The following is a 23,443-nucleotide window of genomic DNA, read 5'->3' on the forward strand; positions in this document are numbered from 1 at the left end:
TTGGATGAATTAAAATGAAAAGAAAACTTCGCAACGAAGGAAGTGATGTTATTTATGATCTATCTTGTTACAGGCTACGTTCAAAGTAGGTCTCAAGAGAAACAGGTGCTTCAATAATAATAATAATAATAATAATAATAATAATAATAATAATAATAATAATAATAATAATAATAATAATAATAATGTGATTCGTGAATAGAGAAAAGAAACTAAAGGTATAAACATTGGCAGACTTCTTAAAGACAAAATTTACCTTGATTTCTTAGATTTCGCAGATGACCTTGCGATCCTTTCGAACAACAGACAACAAGCAATCCACTCCATAGAAAAATTGCATGAAATAGCCGCAAAAACCGGACTTCAAATTTAATTTGAAAAGACGCAGTTTATGGAAGGAACTAAATCAAGATTCGACAATCAACCATTAATCACCAAATGTGGAATAATTTCCCAAGGAGAAAAATTCAAGTATCTAGGTGAAATTATTCAGCCAGCAGGGTTAATTCAGGAAGCTAACAAAGAAAGAACTGCTTAACTGCAAAGGGCTTACAAAATCACATGGAACAGATACAACAAAAGATGTATATCAAAAAATGCAAAATTACGACACTACAATAAGTTACAGTCATCAAAGCAGAGGCACTTTATGCATCTGAAACACTGATCATTGGCGGCAGGTCACAAATGAAAAGCATTGAGAAACAAGAGAGGAAAATTCTCAGAAAAATCCTAGGACCAAAGTTCGAAAATGGAATTTGGATGAAAAAGAAACCACACGAAATTTTTCAATACACAGAAAAAATCACAGATACCATCAGAAAGAGACGACTAAAATTTTACGGATACCTACGCAGAATGGATAACAACAGGCTGACAAAGAAAATTCTAAATCTAGCTCTAACCCTGAAAATCCGCAACAATTGGTTAATAGAAATTCATGAAGATCTACAAGAAATGGGTATTGAGGACGAAACCATTCAAGATAGAATGAAATTTAAAAGCTTAGTAAACAAACATATATTTGCAGAGAAACGAACAAGAAAAAATACAGGCTGGACAGAAACACGCAGAAAGGAACACAGTGAAATAATGAAGAGATATTGGGAAGAAAGGAAGAAGAAACATTGTGCAAAATAAGTTCAAACGCGCTCCACAGTTGGACACAACGAATCAAAAAGTGATGATGTTACAGTTTTGCTTTACATCGCACCGACACAGATAAGTCTTATGGCTACGATGGGACAGAAAAAGTTAGGGTCGGGAATGAAGCGACCATAGCCGTAATTTAGTCCCAGCGTTTGATTGATTGATCAATGATTTATTTATCCAGGCAAAATTAAGGTCAGGTGGCCTTCTCTTACATCTAACCCGTTTAATGCACTATTTATGAAGTTGTTCTCAACTATGTATGTTCATACCTACATTCAAATTACATATTGACAGAGATTATTCAAATACCCTTATATAGACATTGATAGTATGTCTTACTTGCTAAACAATTTTACGTTTGAATATTAATCAATAACTAGATGAGCCGTGCAGTGTTCGTTATAAACAGGTCAGATAACACTGTCGTACTCATATTGTATTGCCCGCCCTTTTCAATGGTTTTATGAACATTTAATAAGATGGCGCACTTCGTAGTGGGAATTCATCCATTATGACGTCATCATGCTGTCTGTTTGGTCAAAACCTATCCATATATTCCCCTGCAGTTCTTGATGTAAAGCTTGGTATTCCTATTGTCATAGAAGGTAGTGGTATCGCAGTTCTTCTACATAGAACGGTTGTCTTGTGAGCTCATAGGTTACTCTAGAACGAGCGTTTCTTTTTCCAGGCAGGTAATTTTTTTAAAGATATATGAATCGCTAACTGCAGAAAGACAACAAGTCCACAACATTCACTTTTTAGCAGAAATCAATTCTAAAATGGTAGACACACCGTTTACTGCTAAAAGGGAATTGCTGCCATCATTTTTACAGGTATGGCAACAGTCTGAATTTTGCTTTTACTGCAGATAGGGAACATGTCCGGGACTTCCTCCTTTTCTGCTGTAAATACTAGTTCTAAAGCACCGTGACTTTTGAATTATAAGGAGAAAACTAAGGAAAGTAGAGAGGTATTATGAAACTGATGAAGTAATTGATTTGATTAATGCTTCCTCAAAAATTCCTGGAAAGTTTACAGTGAAAAAAAAAAAGTCATTTGGAGACTTCATTGACTATGGGGCTTCGTGGCCTAAGTTTTACAAGAGAACATGCTTAAGCAATGACTCTTAGGGGAAAAATGTAGTAAAACCTAACAAAATAACATTTTCAATTTCAAAATACCGCGAAATGTCAGTTTCCTCTGAGATGTCGGGGGAGATTGAATGCAGTATGCATATTTCTGGATTGACAAGTGATACTTTTGACTTACGAAAACACTATAAAGGGCTTGGAACTACCAAATAATAAAGCCTATTCAGCTGTATTACACATCAACCACTCAAAAATTGTGGATATAAAGAAAACTTTGGTTTATATTCCGGATGAAAAGCTCCGATTTTGGAATGAAATAATGTCATGGCCTGTAACTACTGTATCCATTCAAGAAGATCAACCAGCTGAATAAATGAAGCTCTTAAGTAGTAGGCTACTGTACATCAGTTATTATTATATTAAAACAAGAAAATAGCATTATGACAATAGTGTTGCATAACTAAAGCATTTTTCAAGATTTTAGAAAGTTTTTCCATTTTTAAACCTAATTTACTACAAAAAGGGGTCATATTCATGTTTTAAAAACAATATTTACACTTAAAAACAAATGCTTAACAAATTATGTATATATCCTTTAGAACCATACTAACTGTTGAATAACTATAAAAAAATTGAAAAACATGAGTTTGAAAATGAAGTCTCAAAACAGTTTTTTGTCATTCCTGTAAAATCACAATTTGTGGACTAGTTGCATTTCTGCAGTTAGCGATTCATATGTCCTTCAGTCTTTCTAGTGTAGTTAGGTTATCCTTCGACAGGTGTTCCCAGATAATGTCTAAGGCGTATGTCATGATGGGGTCTGTTTGTACGTAGACTTTTTTCTCTTAGCAGCTTGCAAGTTATTAGGAATGCTCTGCCATCTGTTGAGTATATCTGGAAGCTGGGAAAGGTTAGAGAATCAAAGAGTATCTAGCAGAGAATAGTATTCTTCCATGACCAGAGTAAGAGTATATTCCCTGGCTTGACAGGTAGTAATCAAACATGGCTGCGTGCAATGGCATTACTAAGGATGAAAATCACATATATCAGTATAGTAATGAAAGTGTTAGTCGCTTAGCAACCTGCTAAGTGCAGAATGTATTGCGGGTTAGGATAAGCCTTCCCCTGGAATTAATGGAGTGATCATTTAATGATTTGATTTTATGATTACTCAAAGTTGGCTGATCTTAGAGACCTATCATTCACCGGCAGGTAATTCGGGACAGAATAAAACAGAGATGAAGCAAAGCGGTCCAGTAGAACGGACGGACGGATTTGCCGAAGTTGTTTTTAGAAACTCTGTTAATATATAGATAACTAATTAATTATTCAGTAAGTAATTAATAACTAAATTATTTATACCTAATTAAAAACAAAAAGTTACAAGAAATAAAGTTATTTGAGGTATAATTAAGTATGAATTTAACAATAATTATACAAATACATGCACAAGTGTGACATAGAAATGATGATAATAAACAATTAAGTCGTAATTAATAACTAGTCCGCCTCTGTGGTGTAGTGGTTAGTGTGATTAGCTGCCTCCCCTGGAGGTCGGGGTTCGATTCTTGGCTCTGTCACGAAATTTGAAAAGTGGTACGAGTACTGGAACGGGTCAACTCAGGCTTGGGAGGTCAACTGAGTGGAGGGGGTTCGATTCCCACCCCACCCATCCTCGAAGTAGTTTTCAGTGGTTTCCCACTTCTTCTCCAGGTAAATGTCGGGATGGTACCTAACTTAAAGCCGCGGCCGCTTCCTCCCCTCTTCCTTGTCTATCCCTTCCAAACTTACCATCGCCCACAAGGTCCCTGTTCAGCATAGCAGGTGAGGCCGCCTGGGAAGCTACTGGTCCTTCTCCCCAGTTGTATCCCCGACCAAATGTCTCACCCTCCAGGACACTGCCCTTGAGGTGGTAGAGGCAGGATCCCTCACTGAGTCAGAGGGAAAAACCAACCCTGGAGAGTAAATGGATTCATCTATATATATAAAATAAGAGTTTTGTCTGTACATTGCTTAGAGTTTGAAAAGAATGGTATTTCTGTATCGATCATGACCACAGTAACAAGAAAATGCAGTTTTTACTTTTCCGTAATTTCTGTCTATCTGTCTGTATGTATGTATGTACACGCATCACCAGAAAACGGCTGAAGAGAATTTAATAAAAATCGGTATGTAGAGTCGGGGGTTGAGTCGCTACAATCTAGGCTATAAATTATTTTATTCACCCTGAGTGAAATGGTAGTTTAGGGGAAGGCCTAAAATTCAATTCTCAAATATTTCTATTATTAGTGGTCATATCGATAAATATCGAATTAAATTTCTGATCATTTACGTCTTAGACATTTTTACCGTACCGGTTATGATAACAGAGATATTCATGAATTTGGATTTTTGTTGCTAAGTCCATATCAACACCGAGCCCTGACAAAATGGGTAAACAGAATTCAATGAAAATCGGTGTATAGAGTCGGGGAATAAGAAACTACAGTTTAAGCTATAAACAATGTTATTCACCCTGGGTGAAATGGTAGTTCAGGGGAAGGCACCTACAATTTAATTTTTAAATACCTATGTTCTTGGTCCTATGGAAAAGTACTACATAACAAAAGTTATAGAGAATATAATTTCCGACCATTTATGTTTTATTCAGTTTTACCGTATCGACTATGGTAAGAGTGGTATTTCAGAACCAGAAGACAATTAATAATGTGACGGCCTACAATATCGAAAGCGCGTAACATAGATCAACAATAACATTACACTGACCGTTGTTTGTTGTAATGTTCTTTGTCTCTTATGCTGACATTCAACTCCGATAGATGGGATTACGCTGCGTACCGAGTATAACAGCCTAACTGAATATTGGCGGGAAATAGCTGAGGAGTTAGATAACTTTCTCGTTTAGCATGCCAATCCTCTGGTTCATACATTTTCTAATACTGCACGTAACACACTGGTTCATCATAGTATGCCAGCTATTCGATACCTACTCTGACGCGCTGTTTTGAATGAGCAGTGTGCGCACTTAAGTCAGAGGCTCAGTTAGTAGTAGGAGTAGTAGTATGAACTGGTCTGGAATTATAATTTAGCTCTATTCCAAATTATAGTACCAGAATCCACTAAATAACTCAAAATTGAACCTTGAAAAGAGCCGTTTCTTAGGAAAAGCTTCTTCCTCTTCACTTTCATTAAATCTACATTAATTTTATTCCAAATTAGCAGCGAAGATGTGGTTTCTTCTCTGGCTTGGAGGAAAAATTGCTTCCACATCAGATAGTTCTTTCCCCCGCCACTGTGGTGAATTGAGATTTTCCGACTCATCGGGTACTCCCAGGAAGCCGATAAGTTAACGGGCATAGTTTTTGCCCTGGGACTATCCAATATTTGAACACACACCCCCCCCCCCTGCCGAAGAAAGGACGAGATTGTTCATGGATTACGGATGTCTGTTGTAATGACCCATGTTCATTTCAATTGGGAAAAACCACTAAGAGAGTCTTTTTGAGAATCTATAAAGGCAGGCGGAGAGTGAGTGTCTGCCATTATAATGAAAACTCCCCAACCTGATTGTGACCGAAGGTAGGCAAGGTGGCCTACCATTACAATGAAAATTCCCTAACCCAGTCTTGATATGAGAAAAGTCATTGGTGACTTGCCCGTCGTGCTTCTAGGGCAACGTTAAGAGCTATGCAACTTAATACAATCTTGCTCGCAACGTTTACACTACCTAACCTAGAATTCTGTATAATATTTAGAATTCCGTAGTGAAGCACGGGTACATCAGCTAGTTAATAATAAAACTAAATATTTATAAGTAATTAAACTAAAAGTATAACAAAAAGATTAACACCTATTTGATCATCATTATTAGTGAAAGGATTTTGAGGTCCAGCACCTTTTTAAAAATATAGCTATTTTAATACAGATAAGTCATTATATGTTCCTGTATTCTCGCTATATAAGTGAGCAAAAACGCCAGCAACTTACGGTCAAAAACTGCGATATATTTTTATTAATCCAATATAAGATGTTGATTAGAACCGAGTAAATGTGATCAATAAAGTTCATTAACAGGCTTAAGCCTTAATAAAATGATTTCTTCAACACCTTTTTTGCATCTTTTTGTATGCATTTTCAGAACCTTTTTCTCCTCTTTTCTGGCCATACTTTAAACTTTTTCCCTAATGATTCTACATGAATTTATCAAGAGTCGAAGTGTTACGTGGGAAGGACACTTCGTATTATAGAGAAACACTTCAATTAGTACAGTTTACACTCAAACAGCTGCGTGGAATACATTTCCGCTTTTTGAAGCTCTGATATTTCCAGGAATTTTGTTCCTTCACGAGATGCGAAAACTGTGAAGATGTTGGTAAAAGTCGTAGGTCTGTAGCCAACATCTTGTTCCGAGTTCATCTTCCAGCGTTATGCCCCCTATGAATAAAGCATATGTATTAAGTCTTACACCATCTCCCTAGTCATATTAGTACGTGTATCCGCTAAGCTCGTGCAGGGAAGGCCAACCGGTTAGGTTAACGCATGGTCAGCGTGCAGTAAAGCGGACAATCGGGCAAAGTTCAAACGTATGCACATTCTTTCACATTCAGACCGGGGTAATGACAGGTACGAGCACCTGGCTAAATGCCCAAAACTCTACATTCGGAAATTTTTGCTAGGTTAGTAACCCTTGTTCCTTCCAGAAACAATTCTGCTGGGACGTGACATTGCTTGCTTCCTAATACTTTTTCAGCATTCCTTTTTCTGTAGCAGATTGAGCTGTTACATTACACTAGTCTTCGGTCCAAGAAAAATTCTAGTGTTCGATTTCCTAGTTATGTTGAGCTTCAGTCTAAGACATTTCAAAGTTCGATGCTCGTTCTTCTTTTGTTCAAGGGAGTCCTAGACTCGATCTCTGTTTTGAGTCAAATATTAATAACGCTATTGACTTTATATCATATTAACTACTTTTTAGATACACCGAGGTGCAAGCTTACCCGAACAGCCAACGTGATTATGGCTAAGAGGGGTGTCTACACTTAACCTCGCAGACCCCGGGTTCGACCCCAGGCCTAAGGGTCCAGTTACCCTTCCTTACACCCTGGCAAAAAGTGCAGGCATAGCCTTACGTTGACCAGGCGTCAACCTAACCGGTTTCCCTTCCCTACACCCAGGATAAAAGTCCAGGCTTAGCGTTACGCTGACCGGGCGTTAACGTAAACTATTGCCCTTCCCTACACGAATTTAGCGGCTACACGCTGTACAAATAGGACTAGGGAGATGGTGTAAGACTTAGAATATATGCTTTATTCATAGGATAAAACATTGGAAGGCAGCACGGAGATCGAGTTTGGGACTCCCTTGAACTAAAAAAAGAACTACTGCGGGACTGAATTCCGGCACTTTGGTGACTCTAAAACGTATTTAGTAGGACGTAAAGCCAATATCATTATTAATAGTTGATCCAAACAGAGATCGAGACTGGGACTCCCTTGAACAAGAGAAGAAAGACTGCAAGACTAAATTCCGGCAATTCGGTGTATCTAAAATGCAGTTAATAGGATATAAAGTCAATAACATTATTAATATTTAACTCAAAACAGAGATCGAGTCTGCGGGAGGGGGGACGCCTTTGATAAAAGTAACATTAGTCAAAATACCTAACCTACACAGATATAGTGGCATTGAACTTGGTTCTGTAAGGTTAAGGTCCTTAAGCCTAGGGTCGAACCCGAGGCCTGTAAGGTTAAGCCTGGACACGTAGCCAGCGTAAGGTCATGTAAGGTTAAGAGCACGCTCTTAGCCAAATAAGGTTAAGGGCACGCTCTTAGCTAGCAGCCCGCACCGCGCTGTGACGTCACTCACCAGATCAGGCCTCGTTCAGGAGCCACCGGATTCCGGATGCGACAGAACCATCCAAAATTAACTACTCTCAGCGTCCCCGAAAACCGTAAAAGTAGTTAGTGGGATGTAAACCATTATTGTTATTATTATTATTATTATTATTATTATTATTATTATTATTATTCCTTTATATTTACTTTTCTTGAAGTCTACGCGGTAATAAGCCAGTTGATATTTATTGGTATAGTCCACAATGTACTGATGGCCATTGTAATCAACAAAGCCTTCACCTTGGTGGTCTTAGTGAACTCCATAGCTGTAGAACGATTATCACCAGTTCAACACGGAACACTAGTTTTCATCAGGTATCAACTGCTGCAATGAAATCTAAAGGTATCTATCTATCTATCTATCTATCTATCTATCTATCTATCTATCTATCTATCTATCTATCTATCTATCTATCTATCTATCTATCTATCTGTCTATCGCAAGGCATTCCCTTCCCCTGCTTCTGCTTTCCAACTCCGCGCAAGTGTTTCTGTTTGACATACTCATGCGTAGTAATTTCCTTGAATGTTTCGAGTTCCGTGCCAATGTTAACACATTCCATCTCCGTGCAAGTGTCACAACTTCGCATGGACATATAGGACTAAAAATATGCTCTGAATTTCCCATGACCCGTTACGATACCGGTTAAATTTGTCATTAAATACATTCGTTGGAAAAGTATATCTCTCACACTGGGGAAGATTGATTTTATAAGTCCAGCCTGTTCACTCTGCCATTTCCGTACGCTCTGATTTCTAACATACGGTCATCACTGGCACGAAGACGGAAATCTCCCTCATTTGAGAACACAAAAGATTTCCACTCCGCCCTCCAATGAGCTCTAGCTTGACACCACTGAAGTCGCAGATGGCAGTGATTCAGAGTTGTTGCATGAATGCTACAGGAAGTAATCGATTTGTTACAGCTCACCGTGTCACTCTGGTGCAAACCGAAGTTCTCATGTCTTCTGCAGGTGCAATACAATCCGCCAAAGCCATGCGGAGTATAGGGCGGTCTTCCCTCTCCATAGTGTCCGGTGTGTGGCCGGGCCACGCCCAGTCTTGTTGGGTCAGTGCCTTCCCGTGACCATTGTTGCCAACACTGATGCAATGTGGATACATCCCTGCCAACTGTTTATTCAGCATCGCGGAAAGAACATCTATATTTTTGTAATCGTGGACATAGGCGTCATATTTGTGACGTGTTGGCTTAAGTATGCCTCCCGAATTTCGTTTCTCTAGCACAACTCCTCCTTGGTGATGGGAATTCATGTTCCACCAGTGTATGTTAGGTTAGTTCCAGTGGCGTATGTTGGGATCAAGACGTGGGCTGCCGCTAGACTTCGATTATCCCTTGATAGTTGGTTTAGTGAACGTCAAGCCTTAAGCGTTTTGAACTGCAGCCAATAGCCAACGAAGAAGCCTGCTGTGTTGTGAAGGCTGTTTCACAAGCTATGACCACCTTATCAGTGGAGATGGTAGCCTAAGGTTTAGCAAGTTAAAGTCTGGCATTGTGGCTAAATGGATAGACCGCTTGCCTTTGGTCCGATGGCCCCAGTTCAGTTCTCAGAATCAAGCGCGTCGTACTCTTAATTCCCCTGGCTTGCAGACTGGGTGTTTATCTCACGTCTTCGCCGTTCATTTCATCCTCATTAGGTCACCACCAAGCCATGCATCATTATTATCAAATTTAGAATTTTACAGTATTACCAGCGCTCGTACCCATCTTTCACTGGTTTATTAGCTTCCTCGGGAGATCAGTGGTGGTGTCCGACCCATGATCACGGGTTCGATTCCAGCCAACAAAAGAGAACACTAAACCTGAAACATATCATTTCAGCAGATATACCTATTAAAAAACTAGATTACTCCTATAACAGCAGTTCCGCAGTGTCTTCGTACAAGGATGTAGAAGTAAACGGGAGTGAAATACCAGCACTCTGTTATCGATATAATTAAGTCAGAAGTATGAGGTGAGGAGGTACAGTCGAATCTCGATATCTCGAACCTCCATTACTCGAGTTTTCAGTATCTCGAAGTAACTTCAATTTCCCGGCCTTTTGACCTATTCTTCACGTATATTTCTCTATTACTTGAAATTCGGTTGTACGAATTTCTAGATTTCTCGAGGAAAACGTTTCCTCCCTTGAATTAAACTCGAATTTTGTACAACACTGACTGTGCAATACGGCATTTGTAGTTTGTGAGGAACAGTTAACAAATAAAGGTAGGGTTACGGTGATGCTGGGAGTTAATATGACGGAAACCGAAAAACAAACTTCTAGTGATCGGAAAATCGGCGAAGCCTAGTTTTACGGGCGTAAATTCATTACCGGTCACGTATTAAAGCAACCCAGATTTTTCACCAGGTATCAATATCAACTGCTATCTATCTATCTATCTATCTATCTATCTATCTATCTATCTATCTATCTATCTATCTATCTATCTATCTATCTATCTATCTATCTATCTATCTATCCCCGGGTCTGGCTCCGCGGTCACACAGCGTCCCCGGGCTCGACTCCTGGTCGGGTCAGGGGTTTTTAATTATAAATGAGTAATACCCTTGGCCTGGGGACTGGGTATTTGTGTCGTCCTTAATGTTCCTTTCCTCACATTTAACACTTTACACTTCCGCCATTTTCAAATACACGCACGTTCACAACATATGGTGCAAAGTATCTTCTTAGGTCGACGCCCCGAATAAATGACATTTTTCATAAAAAAGAAAAGAAAAAAAAAAGCAACCCCGGAAGTCGTGGATGGCTGCGTGGTTTCGAGCCTACTGCCAGTGTTTCTCAGAGCAATAAATGTTGTTGAAAAAGAAGAAGGTTAACAAGTATGTTTCTAGTTTCACTTCTAAAAAGTTACTCTAACAACGGTCATAATTAAAGCGATGCAGTAAAATACAAATTCTTCAGTATATTTTTAAATACTGTAAACTGTCGACTTACAGAGATCTTTGCCCCTACTTGCGCCATATGTTGTGAACCTGCATGTAATTGGAACTGCGGAAGTGTAGAGTGTTGAATGTGAGGAAAGGATCGTTAAGAACGACACAGGTCCGCCTCTGTGGTGTAGTGGTTAGTGTGATTAGCTGCCATCCCCGGAGGTCCGGGTTCGATTACCGGCTCTGCCACGAAATTTGAACAGTGGTACGAGGGCTGGAACGGGGTCCAGTCAGCCTCGGGAGGTCAACTGAGTAGAGGTGGGTTCGATTCCCACCTCAGCCATCCTGGAAGTGGTTTTCCGTGGTTTCCCACTTCTCCTCCAGACAAATGTCGGGATGGTACTTTATTTAAGGCCAGGGCCGCTTCCTTCCCTCTTCCTTGCCTGTCCCATCCAATCTTCCCATCCCTCCACAAGGCCCCTATTCAGCATAGCAGATGAAGCCGGCTGGGCGAGGTACTGGTCATTCTCCCCACTTGTATCCCCAGACCTAAATTCTGAAGCTCCAGGACACTGCCCTTGAGGTGGTAGAGGTGAGATCCCTCGCTGAGTTCGAGGGAAAAACCGAACCTGGAGGGTAAATATATTAAGATAGAAGAACGACACAAACACCCAGTACCCAGGCCAGGGATATTAATCATTTACAATTAAAAACCCCTGACCGGGCCGGGAATCGAACCCGGGGCCGCCGGGTGATAGGCGGACGCGTTGCTCCCTACACCGCGGGGCTGGAAAGCCCGTAGATACATATGATTCAATTATGCGCAGTATAGACTATGCTATTCTCTATATCTTGAAATTTCTATAACTAGGAATAAAATTTAGCTCCCGAGGTGATTCGATGTATGGAGGTTCCGCTGTATATACGATGAGTAACGCATGGTTGCTCCTTAGCAGTGGTGATCTGACGGAGCGAAGCACAGCACACCTATACGCCCCCACCCCCCCGCACTTCCCCGCACCAATCGGACATACATCAGCAAGCCACGCGAGGTAAGTCGATGGGAGAGGGACGCCATGTCAGTGTCAGTGTTGCCAACCCATAAATCTTTTCTCCGCTAAATTTTAGTTGAAAATTCGCTAAATTCCGCTAAATTTCGAACTGAAGAAAAATAGCTGTTTAAGAGATTAACTCAACACTTAACCAGTTTCAGAACAGAAGTTCATCATCTTCTTCTCCCCGCACCATATGCTGTAATGAATAAATGCTGGGTTGAGGTCCTGTGGTTTCATATGAAGCCACATGGTAGTATTCTTTTTCAAAATATATGCTGGCATTTCACAGCAGCAAAGCACATACACAAATTTTCAAATCTATTTCGAAAGTTATTTTCACTTTCATTACTGTTTTCATTGTTTTTGATAAGTGCGGAAAGAAATAATATCAAACAATTTCGCATTTATAATGCACTGCCAATAGATGCACCGTCCTTGTTTGGGATCACTGGAAGCTCAACCAACTAGTCTTTTAAAGGTTAATTATTTAACCACTCTTTACGATATTTTGACAGTAGTATAATTGGATGGTTCGGGCGCCTCCTCCCGCGGGAAATTTGAATTCTGGCGGGAAATTTGAATTTTTGGCGAGAAATTTGAATTTTGGCGCGAGATTTGAATTTGTAAACAAAGCCACGTGCTTTCTGACAGCTGTCATCGACAACAACGCATCGCTAACCTCACTGCTGCCATCTTGACGGGCCTAAACCTCAGTAGTGCCAACTTAACCTAACTAGCGTGAGGTAAACAAAGCCACGTGTTTTTTTGACAGTCACGTGCTTTTTGACAGACAACAACGCATCGCTAACCTCAGTACTGCTATCTTGACGGGCCTAAACCTCAGTAGTGCCAACGTAACCTAACTAGTGCGAGGTAAACAAAGCCACGTGTTTTTTGACAGCCACGTGCTTTTTGACAGACAACAACGCATCACTAACCTCAGTACTGCCATCTTGACGGGCCTAAACCTTAGTGTTACCAACTTAACCTAACTAGCGCGTGGTAAACAAAGCCACGTGATTTTTGACAGCCACGTGCTTTTTTGACAGCTGTCATCCGCCATCTTTAAACTACAGAGCACTGTGCTGCCCTCTTTATCGTAGTAGATGTAAATTCGTCACCTGTCATCGGCAGTGCTGCCATCTTGGCGGGCCTAAACCTTAGTGCTACCAACTTAACCTCACTAGCGTGAGATAAACAAAGCCACGTGCAGCTGTCACCAGCCATCTTTAATCTATAGAGCGCAGTGCTGCCCTCTTTATCGCAGTAGCTGTAAATTCGCCACCTGTCATCCGCAGTGCTGCCATCTTGGCGGACCTAAACCTTAGTGCTACCAACTTAACCTCACTAGCGCGAGATAAACAAATCCACGTGCTTTTTTGACAGCTGTCATCCGCCATCTTTAATCTATAGAACACAGTGCTGCCCTCTTTAGCTACTTACCTTTGAAATGTGGTGGCGGATAATTTGAAAAATGCTTTTTGACAGCAGCCATCTTTGAGCACCGTGCTGCCCTCTTTAGCTAGATACCTGTGGTGGCAGACAATTCTACGTGACAGCAGCCATCTTTGAGCACAGTGCTGCCCTTTTCGTGGTGGCGGGAAATTCCACGTGCTCTTGTTTGGAAACAAACTCTCGTGCTTTTTTCTGACAGCTGTCATCCGCCATCTTGCGTCACAAACCTCAGTGCTGCACTCTTTAGCTAGATACCTTTGAAATGTGGTGGCGGCAATTTGATAAATTCTATGTGCTCTTGTTTGGAAACAAAGCCACGTGCTTTTTGGACAGCTGTCATCCGCCATCTTTAATCAATAGAGCACTGTGCTGCTATCATGCGGGCAATTTCGTCAGCTGTCATCCGCCATCTTTAATTCACAGAGCACCGTGCTGCCCTCTTTATGACATGTAGCAGCGGGCAATTTGAAAAGTTCTGTTAGCTGTCATTCGCCATCTTTAATCAAGAGAGCACCGTGCTGCCATCTTTAGCTAGATACCTCTGAAATGTGGTGGCGGCAAATTGAAAAATTCCACGTGCTCTTGTTTAGTAAACAAACTCACGCGCTTTTTGTCAGCTGTCATCCGCCATCTTACATCGCAAACCTCAGTGCTACACTCTTTAGGTACATACCTTTGAAATATGGTGGCGGATAATTTAAAAAGAAAAATTCTACGGCAGCCATCTCTCGACGCTAATTGCACAAGATGGTGGCTATACATGACTCCTTAAGGGTGCTTACGCAAGATGGCCGCTATACATAGGTTCTTATGAGACTCCCTTGGGATGGTTGCGCAAGATGGCGGTTGCTCTTATGAGGTGGCTTAAGGGTCCTTGCACAATATGACTAGAGACGCCCTAAGGATGCTTGCGCAAGATGGCGGACGCAAGATGGCGGACGCAAGATGGCGGCTATACACGACTCCTTATGAGACGCCTTAAGGGTGCTTGCGCAAGATGGCTGCTGCTCTTATGAAGAAAGCTAGCTTAGAGGCTAACGTGTCATGCTAGTTCGATTCATAAAATTTGGGGGCTTAAATGCAAAATGTTAAATATCTCGAAAACGGTGCATCGTAGAGCAAAACGGACAAAAGTTTTTCTGCCCAATAACTCGGTTCGCAGTAGGAGGAACAAGAAAAACATAGTCTAATGATGAGATCAACGGTTCGGTTCCTACTTAGGCCCTTTGGCATTCGCTCTGTTTTAGTTTGTATTGAAGCAAGTCTTCGTAACATGATCAGGCCTAGCTATGGTAGAGAGTATAACGTGCCGTGCAGGTTCGATTCATTAAATTTGGGGCTTAAATGCAAAATGTTAAATATCTCGAAAACGGTGCATCGTAGAGCAAAACGGATAAAATTTTTCCACCTGATACCTAGGTTTGCAGTATCAGGAACATGATAGCATAAGAAAAACATAGTCTAATGATGAGATCGACGGTTCGATCCCTACTTAGACCCTTTGGCATTGGCAGCTATCTAATTCTACAAGATGGCGGCTATACATAGCTTCTTATGAGGCAGCTTAAGAGCGCTTGCACAAGATGGCTGCTGCTCTTATGAGACGCCCTAAGGGTGCTTGCGCAAGGTAGCAGCGACAAGACGGCGACTATACACAGCTCCTTATGATACGGCCTAGAGGTGCTCACACAAGATGGTGGCTGCTCTGATGAAGAAAGCTAGCTTTGCATCGTGCAGGTATCTTTACAGCACTAAACCTCATACCTTTGAAATGTGGTGGCGGGTAATTTGAAAAATTCTACGTGCTTTTTCTTAACAGCAGCTATCTTTGAACAATAGCGTCTATACATAAGCTGTTAAGGCCTCCTCTTATGTCAAGGCATAGCTCTATCGAACAAGTTTAAACCTGCATCGGGATAGCTAGAGTAAGCACGTGCTGCAGTGATGACGTCATTATGCATGTTTAGACTTGCAAATCACTAAAGAAACATAACAAGACTAGAATCGAACACTGCACTCTATACCGTTATCATGTGATCGGAACATTGATTGAAGTGTTTAGAACACTAAATAAGTGATCAAGACTAAAATAGAACACTGTACTCGATACAACATGTGTTTAGAACATGTCAGGGGATACCTTTGTTCTAAGAAGATTAGATTACCGCACATTCCTTGTAGGGCTAATAGGCTAATGGGCTAATGGGCAAAAGGGCTAATGGGCTAATGGGCAAAAAGGGCTAAAGGGCTAAAGGGCTAATGGGCTAAAGGGCTAGGGTGCCTCTCCTCTCTTTATCCGGGCTTGAGACCGGCTCTACAACTAGAGGCGGAGTTAACACCCTAAGGAAGGGAGAATGTTGGGAAATAATCTATACGAATATAGCTACTCGATCGACTATATACTACAGATGGATGACTTAGGTGAGGGTAAGCGCTTACTTAATAATACCTACACGACGTAATTCATGCTCTATTTCAAAAATATCTTCTTTGTACTGTGTGTAACCAGCATCATGATAGGCTCTTAGCAGCTGTAAACGTTTTACCTGTACGTTGGGTCTTTACAGTAGCTTATATCTACATAGGGTAACAGAGGCTCGTTGTGAACTTTGAGTCTATATGCAGACAGTTGATGTGTAGGGACTTGTTTTGATGTAATACGTGATTCAGCAGTAGCGTTTCTAGGTACAAACTTAACTTGTTTCGATAGCGATGAAGCGTTGAAATTTCCTTCTTCTTTACCTTGCATCTCTTCTTGAGATGTTTGCACTGCGACAGAACGTGTAGTAGGCTTAGGAAATGAAGTAAAATCATCAAGCTGTAATGGCAATGAAACATTAAGATTTTCTTCTTCTTCTTCTACCTTCCCTTTACTACTGTTTTGATCGACATCATTATCCTTATTATCATAATCATGATCTTGCCTCTCTTTATCTTGAAGTTTGTGCTTAGTAACAGAACTTGCAGCAGGCCTAGACAACAAGGGAGAATTAAAAATCTCTCGCAGAGGTGTACTTTTTAAACATAAATCAGTGTTCGCTGGAATATGGTTGAGCTCTTTGTATTTTGTTCCCGATGAAGCTACATTACACGCGGCTTCATGACGTTGAGCGTTGTATGCGTTCTTGAACTCTCTTCTACAATGTTTGCATTGAAAAATTGTCCTACATGATATCTCATGACGTCTCCTGTGATAGCTTCGGGAAAATGCTTTTCCACACTCTTCGCAAATATACCTAGAAATAGGTTTTTCCATGACGGACTTTTATCTTCTGCTAACAGATTCTTCTTTGAATCTACTTGACATTTGTTACTCTCTACTTCGATGATGCGAACAGCTTAGCGATTAACAGTAAACTAACACAAAAGCGTATTACCAAGGTAGCAACAGTAAGGTTTAAGCCCATCAAGATGGCAAGAGTGAGGTTAGCGACGTTCTGTTGTTGGATTTTAAATTCCGCGCTATAACATGCATAAGGTGGCAGCCTTGAGGTTTACCGCCGTAAAGATGGCAGCAGTGAGGTTAGCGACGCTCTATTGTCCTTCAATGTGAGGTTAGGGTCCGTCAAGAAGACAGCTGTCAAAAAGCACATGGCTTGGTTTACTAAACAAGAGCACGTGGCAGTGACGTCACTGTCATGTAATCAATCCTTAGCTCTACGTCGTTAAGAGCAGCATTAGGATTAGCTATGTTTAAAAATCTTGGGAACAGAGCAGCAGTATGAATAGCCATGTTTCAAAGCGTGTACACATCACCTACCGATTTTACATGCATCGACCCTCGTACTAAACTTCTTCCGCTAGATCGTGTTGCTATCTTAGCATAATCTATACGCATGACCTTAAGTACAAAGAATAGCCATGTTTCAAAGCATGAGCACATTACCTATCGATTTTGCATGCATCGACTCTCGTACTAAACTTCTTCCGCTAGATTGTGCTGCTATCTTTGCATAATTTTATACACATGAACTTACAGTGCAAAGAATAGCCATGTTTCAAAGCGTGTACACATTACTTATTGATTTTGCATGCATCGAATCTCGTACTAAACTTCTTCCGCTAGATTGTGCTGCTATCTTAGCATAACCTGTACCCATAAATTTAAAGTGCAAAGAATAGCCATGTTTCAAAGCGTGTACAAATCACCTATCGATTTCGCATGCATCGACTCTCGTACTAAAACTTCTTCCGCTAGATTATGCTGTTATCTTAGCATACCCTATGTGCATGAACTTAAAATGCAAAGAATAACTATGTTTCAAAGCGTGTACACATCACCCTGAACTTCTTCCGCTAGATTGTACTGCTATCTTAGCATAACCTATACCGGCGAACTTAAAGCACAACAAATAACGATGTTTAACAGCGTGTACACATCACCTATTGATTTTGCATGCATCGACTATTTTTACCGCCAGAGTGTACAACGATCGCATATGTGTATTGCTAACGTATGTGTATAAAGCTAAAGCACAAAGAATAGCTATATTCCAAAGCGCGTACACATCACCTATCGATTTTGCATACATCGACTATCGTAATAAACTTCTCCCGCTAGAGTGTACAACGATCGCAATTGTGTGCTGCTACCTATGTGCGTGAATTTAAAGCATAAAGAATAGCGTGTACACATCACGTATCGATGATGCATGCGTAGACTATCGTACTAGGCTTCTTCCGCTAGAGCATGTAGCAATCGCTTTTGTGTATCCCTAACCATGTGCACGAACTTAAAGCACAAGGAAGAGCTATGTTTCAAAGCGTGTACACATCACCTATCGATTTTGCATACATCGACCTTCGTATTAAACTTCTCCCACTAGAGCGTGCGACAACCTTATAAGTATGCTGCTAACTTAGTATAACTTATACGCATGAACTTAAAGCATAAAGAATAGCGATGTATAAAAATCGTGTGAACATAGCAGCAGCAGTAAGAATAGCAATGTTTTAAAAGCGTGTACGCATTGCCTATCGATTATACATGCATCAACTAGAGTACTAAACTTCTCCCGCTAGGGTGTGCTGCTATCTTAGCATAACCTATGTGCATGGATTTAAAGCACGAAGAATAGTTAAGTTTCAAAGCGTGTACACAACACCTATCGATTTTGCATGCATCAACTATATTAACACATCCCGCTAGAATGTACAACGTTCACATGTGTTTGCGCTGCTACTTTAGCATGACCTATGCGCACGAACTTATAGCACAAAGAATAGCGATGTTTAAAAATCTTGCGAACATAGTAGCAGTAAGAATAGCAAGGTTTAAAAGCGTGTACGTATCACCTTTTGATAATGCATACATCAATTATCGTACTAAACAACTTCTACGCGAGCGTGCGACCATCGCTTGTACGTGTGCTGCTATCTTAACATAACCTATGTGCACGAACTTAAAACATAAAGAATAGTCATGTGTAAAAATCTTGTGAACATAGCAGAGTGTTAACTACGTAGGTGTAGACATTGTACTTTGCACGCTGAAGCAGCATACTAAGTGACCGTGACGAAGCTATCACAGGAGGCGTCATGAGATATCATGTAGGACAATTTTTCAATGCAAACATTGTAGAAGAGAGTTCAAGAACGCATACAACGCTCAACGTCATGAAGCCGCGTGTAATGTAGCTTCATCGGGAACAAAATACAAAGAGCTCAACCATATTCCAGCGAACACTGATTTATGTTTAAAAAGTACACCTCTGCGAGAGATTTTTAATTCTCCCTTGTTGTCTAGGCCTGCTGCAAGTTCTGTTACTAAGCACAAACTTCAAGATAAAGAGAGGCAAGATCATGATTATGATAATAAGGATAATGATGTCGATCAAAACAGTAGTAAAGGGAAGGTAGAAGAAGAAGAAGAAAATCTTAATGTTTCATTGCCATTACAACTTGATGATTTTACTTCATTTCCTAAGCCTACTACACGTTCTGTCGCAGTGCAAACATCTCAAGAAGAGATGCAAGGTAAAGAAGAAGGAAATTTCAACGCTTCATCGCTATCGAAACAAGTTAAGTTTGTACCTAGAAACGCTACTGCTGAATCACGTATTACATCAAAACAAGTCCCTACACATCAACTGTCTGCATATAGACTCAAAGTTCACAACGAGCCTCTGTTACCCTATGTAGATATAAGCTACTGTAAAGACCCAACGTACAGGTAAAACGTTTACAGCTGCTAAGAGCCTATCATGATGCTGGTTACACACAGTACAAAGAAGATATTTTTGAAATAGAGCATGAATTACGTCGTGTAGGTATTATTAAGTAAGCGCTTACCCTCACCTAAGTCATCCATCTGTAGTATATAGTCGATCGAGTAGCTATATTCGTATAGATTATTTCCCAACATTCTCCCTTCCTTAGGGTGTTAACTCCGCCTCTAGTTGTAGAGCCGGTCTCAAGCCCGGATAAAGAGAGGAGAGGCACCCTAGCCCTTTAGCCCATTAGCGCTTTAGCCCTTTAGCCCTTTTTGCCCATTAGCCCAGTAGCCCTTTTGCCCATTAGCCCATTAGCCTATTAGCCCTACAAGGAATGTGCGGTAATCTAATCTTCTTAGAACAAAGGTATCCCCTGACATGTTCTAAACACATGTTGTATCGAGTACAGTGTTCTATTTTAGTCTTGATCACTTATTTAGTGTTCTAAACACTTCAATCAATGTTCCGATCACATGATAACGGTATAGAGTGCAGTGTTCGATTCTAGTCTTGTTATGTTTCTTTAGTGATTTGCAAGTCTAAACATGCATAATGACGTCATCACTGCAGCACGTGCTTACTCTAGCTATCCCGATGTAGGTTTAAACTTGTTCGATAGAGCTATGCCTTGACATAAGAGGTGGCCTTAACAGCTTATGTATAGACGCTATTGTTTAAAGATAGCTGCTGTTAAGAAAAAGCACGTAGAATTTTTCAAATTACCCGCCACCACATTTCGAAGGTATGAGGTTTAGTGCTGTAAAGATATCTGCACGATGCAAAGCTAGCTTTCTTCATCAGAGCAGCCACCATCTTGTGTGAGCACCTCTAGGCCGTATCATACGGAGCTGTGTATAGTCGCCGTCTTGTCGTTGCTACCTTGCGCAAGCACCCTTAGGGCGTCTCATAAGAGCAGCAGCCATCTTGTGCAAGCGCTCTTAAGCTGCCTCATAAGAAGCTATGTATAGCCGCCATCTTGTAGAATTAGATAGCTGCCAATGCCAAAGGGCCTAAGTAGGGATCGAACCGTCGATCTCATCATTAGACTATGTTTTTCTTATGCTATCATGTTCCTGATACTGCAAACCTAGGTATCAGGTGGAAAAATTTTATCCGTTTTGCTCTACGATGCACCGTTTTCGAGATATTTAACATTTTGCATTTAAGCCCCAAATTTAATGAATCGAACCTGCACGGCACGTTATACTCTCTACCATAGCTAGGCCTGATCATGTTACGAAGACTTGCTTCAATACAAACTAAAACAGAGCGAATGCCAAAGGGCCTAAGTAGGAACCGAACCGTTGATCTCATCATTAGACTATGTTTTTCTTGTTCCTCCTACTGCGAACCGAGTTATTGGGCAGAAAAACTTTTGTCCGTTTTGCTCTACGATGCACCGTTTTCGAGATATTTAACGTTTTGCATTTAAGCCCCCAAATTTAATGAATCGAACTAGCATGACACGTTAGCCTCTAAGCTAGCTTTCTTCATAAGAGCAGCAGCCATCTTGCGCAAGCACCCTTAAGGCGTCTCATAAGGAGTCGTGTATAGCCGCCATCTTGCGTCCGCCATCTTGCGTCCGCCATCTTGCGCAAGCATCCTTAGGGCGTCTCTAGTCATATTGTGCAAGGACCCTTAAGCCACCTCATAAGAGCAACCGCCATCTTGCGCAACCATCCCAAGGGAGTCTCATAAGAACCTATGTATAGCGGCCATCTTGCGTAAGCACCCTTAAGGAGTCATGTATAGCCACCATCTTGTGCAATTAGCGTCGAGAGATGGCTGCCGTAGAATTTTTCTTTTTAAATTATCCGCCACCATATTTCAAAGGTATGTACCTAAAGAGTGTAGCACTGAGGTTTGCGATGTAAGATGGCGGATGACAGCTGACAAAAAGCGCGTGAGTTTGTTTACTAAACAAGAGCACGTGGAATTTTTCAATTTGCCGCCACCACATTTCAGAGGTATCTAGCTAAAGATGGCAGCACGGTGCTCTCTTGATTAAAGATGGCGAATGACAGCTAACAGAACTTTTCAAATTGCCCGCTGCTACATGTCATAAAGAGGGCAGCACGGTGCTCTGTGAATTAAAGATGGCGGATGACAGCTGACGAAATTGCCCGCATGATAGCAGCACAGTGCTCTATTGATTAAAGATGGCGGATGACAGCTGTCCAAAAAGCACGTGGCTTTGTTTCCAAACAAGAGCACATAGAATTTATCAAATTGCCGCCACCACATTTCAAAGGTATCTAGCTAAAGAGTGCAGCACTGAGGTTTGTGACGCAAGATGGCGGATGACAGCTGTCAGAAAAAAGCACGAGAGTTTGTTTCCAAACAAGAGCACGTGGAATTTCCCGCCACCACGAAAAGGGCAGCACTGTGCTCAAAGATGGCTGCTGTCACGTAGAATTGTCTGCCACCACAGGTATCTAGCTAAAGAGGGCAGCACGGTGCTCAAAGATGGCTGCTGTCAAAAAGCATTTTTCAAATTATCCGCCACCACATTTCAAAGGTAAGTAGCTAAAGAGGGCAGCACTGTGTTCTATAGATTAAAGATGGCGGATGACAGCTGTCAAAAAAGCACGTGGATTTGTTTATCTCGCGCTAGTGAGGTTAAGTTGGTAGCACTAAGGTTTAGGTCCGCCAAGATGGCAGCACTGCGGATGACAGGTGGCGAATTTACAGCTACTGCGATAAAGAGGGCAGCACTGCGCTCTATAGATTAAAGATGGCTGGTGACAGCTGCACGTGGCTTTGTTTATCTCACGCTAGTGAGGTTAAGTTGGTAGCACTAAGGTTTAGGCCCGCCAAGATGGCAGCACTGCCGATGACAGGTGACGAATTTACATCTACTACGATAAAGAGGGCAGCACAGTGCTCTGTAGTTTAAAGATGGCGGATGACAGCTGTCAAAAAAGCACGTGGCTGTCAAAAATCACGTGGCTTTGTTTACCACGCGCTAGTTAGGTTAAGTTGGTAACACTAAGGTTTAGGCCCGTCAAGATGGCAGTACTGAGGTTAGTGATGCGTTGTTGTCTGTCAAAAAGCACGTGGCTGTCAAAAAACACGTGGCTTTGTTTACCTCGCACTAGTTAGGTTACGTTGGCACTACTGAGGTTTAGGCCCGTCAAGATAGCAGTACTGAGGTTAGCGATGCGTTGTTGTCTGTCAAAAAGCACGTGACTGTCAAAAAAACACGTGGCTTTGTTTACCTCACGCTAGTTAGGTTAAGTTGGCACTACTGAGGTTTAGGCCCGTCAAGATGGCAGCAGTGAGGTTAGCGATGCGTTGTTGTCGATGACAGCTGTCAAAAAGCACGTGGCTTTGTTTACAAATTCAAATCTCGCGCCAAAATTCAAATTTCTCGCCAAAAATTCAAATTTCCCGCCAGAATTCAAATTTCCCGCGGGAGGAGGCGCCCGAACCATCCAATTATACTACTTTTGACTACTTTTTAACCCCTTCTTTCGACATATTTACATAGCAAAAAGAACCTGATGTCAAAATAAACGCGTTATCAAACACGACACTACCCGACTCATCAACGATTGTAACAAATTCTGACTGAGGCTGCAGGTCAGAGCTGGTCTAGAAAACGAGTCGTAGTTGGGGAATAAGTAGACTATTATACAGTAGTAAGTTCTATATTACTTTTCTCTTTGTGATGAAAGGTGATATTGTTACCGCT

The sequence above is a fragment of the Anabrus simplex genome, chromosome 12, assembly GCF_040414725.1.
Source record: "Anabrus simplex isolate iqAnaSimp1 chromosome 12, ASM4041472v1, whole genome shotgun sequence".
Lineage (NCBI taxonomy): Eukaryota > Metazoa > Arthropoda > Insecta > Orthoptera > Tettigoniidae > Anabrus > Anabrus simplex.